The sequence below is a fragment of the Oncorhynchus kisutch genome, linkage group LG7 (genome assembly GCF_002021735.2).
Source record: "Oncorhynchus kisutch isolate 150728-3 linkage group LG7, Okis_V2, whole genome shotgun sequence".
In the NCBI taxonomy this organism is placed as follows: domain Eukaryota; kingdom Metazoa; phylum Chordata; class Actinopteri; order Salmoniformes; family Salmonidae; genus Oncorhynchus; species Oncorhynchus kisutch.
Window position 1 is genome coordinate 15447304 of NC_034180.2, and position 2911 is coordinate 15450214.

The following is a 2911-nucleotide window of genomic DNA, read 5'->3' on the forward strand; positions in this document are numbered from 1 at the left end:
TAGTCTTCTCCAACGGACCTATTGCCCTCAAGATAGGCTAATACGGTAGCAACTTTGTTATCCATCTCAAGTGTTCATTCCTCCGGTGTTCTGAGATGACATTGCAGCAAAGGTGTACTATGCAGACCTATAGAAATAAGGAGCATTTTAAAGGTCCCACACAGTCAATCTATTTCCTAAGTAAAAATAGCATTTGAATGAGCAAAACATCACCCATAATATTTTTACACTATTAAAATACTCAGATTTCTTTTATTTGACCTTTTATCTCATATTTAACAATCAGGAGGCCTGAAAGAGCAGGCTGAGTGTGCGTGGAGCTTATATTCATGAGCTCATGCCTGAGAACCCATAATTATTGTGTGACAACTCCCTACAGGGGCTGTTCTGAGTGCTGGTTGGTGACAACCAGTGCTATGCCTCTTCTTTGCCGGCATGGGAGAGATCGCATTTGTAGAATGCACAGGTTGTAGAGTTGGGGGTTGTATAAACCTATCTGTCTAACTGTTGCAAACCAAATAGTAGAAAACTTCTGTGTAAATGTGTAGATTATGTTTATGAATTTCCTGCCTGGGCTGCAGGACAGTGGATTATGAGATTAACACATAATGTTTTTTGCAGAAGTTGTTGTCCCACAACTCTCACATATCAACCAATCAGCCTCCAGGATCCAAACCTGTTTAATAATCACATGTCTTTGACGACCAGGTAAACAATGGGCCACATGTCATTCCAAGCCTAAATAGTACACCTCACCCCATTTTCTGTGCAAAATGCACTCATTGTCAACAGAGCTGATCATAGACTGTTGGATATCAGACAAACAGCAGAAATTCACAATTGCATTTCTATTGTTTTGTTACTAATTACAGGATACAGTTCAATGATACACTTCTTAAGAATAATGAGTAAAGCCTGAGTAACCTTAGAAGCTTAGACATAAGGGAATGTACATGAAAACAGCATACAATAAGTGTACTGGACAATTAATTAGTGCCTCTGCATTAGCATTATGAATGACAATATGTTTAAAATAGGCAAGCATAGGCAAAATATTGATCAACATGAACACTCATCATGAGTAATAAAGGTGAGATATAATGGTGCTTTTTATTAGCGCCATAAGCCTAATATAGGCACCCGGCCGGCCACCCTACAGTGTGCAGGACCCCATTGAGTCGTACAATTTGTAACACTCATCTCCCGTCTGAATGGTTGAAAAAAAAAACAATACAAAGTAGCAAAATGTAATATCACATCACATAAAAGTGAATAACTAAGGCTTTAGGAAATGCAACCAACTATAGAGATTGATGGAGAGGGGAACAGGAGAGGAGGGGGACCCATTTACCCCGCTTCAATCAAGCAGACTTCAATCATCCCCCAAGATTGAAGCCGGAGACAAATCCAGCTATGGCCTCCTCGTCATTTCTCTCACACTGGGCAGACAGGCGTCCTGGGATGGACAGCTTGCACAGCTTCCCCACAAACAGCACTGGATCAAGCGTGACCTCGTTGTAGAGGAGATCCATGAGCCTGTCTGTGTAGCCTGTAATGCTTTTGAAAAGGGAAATGTTTTTGTTTAAAATGGGTAGTGAATTTAATTTCCTTTTTATTGTTCTGTTCTGAGTTATGATGCTAATTTATTTACTTATTCTACAATGTGTTTTCTGGGATGTTTATACTCAATTTGAAACATGCAATATTTGGTCATGCACTTTTTGGTGAAACTTTTCAACGTTTGTATTTGGAATGTGTGTGCCTGAAATGCTCAATTGATTTGAAATGAATAACTATGACTTACAGTATGTTGGGTCTTTCTTCACAGCATTCCTGCTATGGTGGTTGCCTGGCAAGCTGTGCAGACAGAGTAGATGTAGAATTTTCTAAAATGTACATCATGACAGCTTGGTAATAGTGGAAAGACAAAAGGAGATGGGAAGTGAAATAATAACCCACCCCCTAATCATGATTAGCTGTCGACATGATTAGCCCCAATGACACAAGCTACATAAACTGTAAGACAACCCACACAATGGAATGACGAAATATGATTTTCAGGGGTAAATTAAAAATACTATACACATGCAACTCCTTTTTTGGACAACATTCCTTCGTGTCAGGGGGGCTTAGGGATGGAAGAACGAAAGCCATATAGTGACTATCAGGTGTGTTACAGAAAATATGCAGTTCACAAGTCAAAGCAGTCTCAGTTAAAGCCACCATGTCAGACTCATCAAACTCTGATACTTACATTATGGTCACATCCACTGATACAGCAGCAGTCTTCAGAATTAGCTTCCTGGAAAGACTCATCGAATGATCTCCCCTATTAATTGATAAACTTCGCTTGAAATGTGCGCTGCATACGTGTGATGATCATAATTTTGGGTTTGGCCAGGGTAGGCCGTCATTGTAAATAAGAATTTGTTCTTAACTGATTTGCCTAGTTAAATAAATGTTAAATAAAAATAAAACAATAATAATTGGGAAAAAAAATGGTGCATCTGTCACGCCTTGGTCTTAGTGTTTTGTGTTTTCGTTATATATTTGGTCAGCCAGGGTGTGACAGGGGTTTACGTGTTGTATTCGTATTGGGTTTTGTAGGCATTGGGATTGTGGTTGATTAGGGGTGTGTCGAGTGTAGGCTTGGCTGCCTGAGGCGGTTCTCGATCAGGGTCAGGTGCTTCTCATTGCCTCTGATTGGGAACCTTATTTAGGTAGCCTGAGTTTCGCTTTGTCTTTCGTGGGTGATTGTTCCTGTCTCTGTGTTTGTTTGCACAAGATAGGCTCAGTCACTTTGGATTTTCTTTTTTCATTGTTTTGGAAGAGAAGAGAACGAGCGCCATTCTCCTTGCGGAGATGGTGCTAAATACATCAACACGGTCGGTCCCTGGGATTGGGCTGGCCA

At 40.3% G+C, this 2911-nt stretch overlaps 1 long non-coding RNA gene across 1 annotated transcript; it reads right to left on the reverse strand.

The window, feature by feature from the left end:
• Positions 1 to 436: 436 nt before the first annotated feature.
• On the reverse strand, positions 437 to 2576 carry LOC116374631 (uncharacterized). The gene is made up of 3 exons (XR_004210523.1): positions 2255 to 2576; positions 1805 to 1857; positions 437 to 1557 (listed from the first exon to the last, which is right to left on the reverse strand). It is a non-coding gene; the product is annotated as an uncharacterized LOC116374631 (long non-coding RNA).
• Between the last annotated feature and the right edge of the window lie 335 nt (positions 2577 to 2911).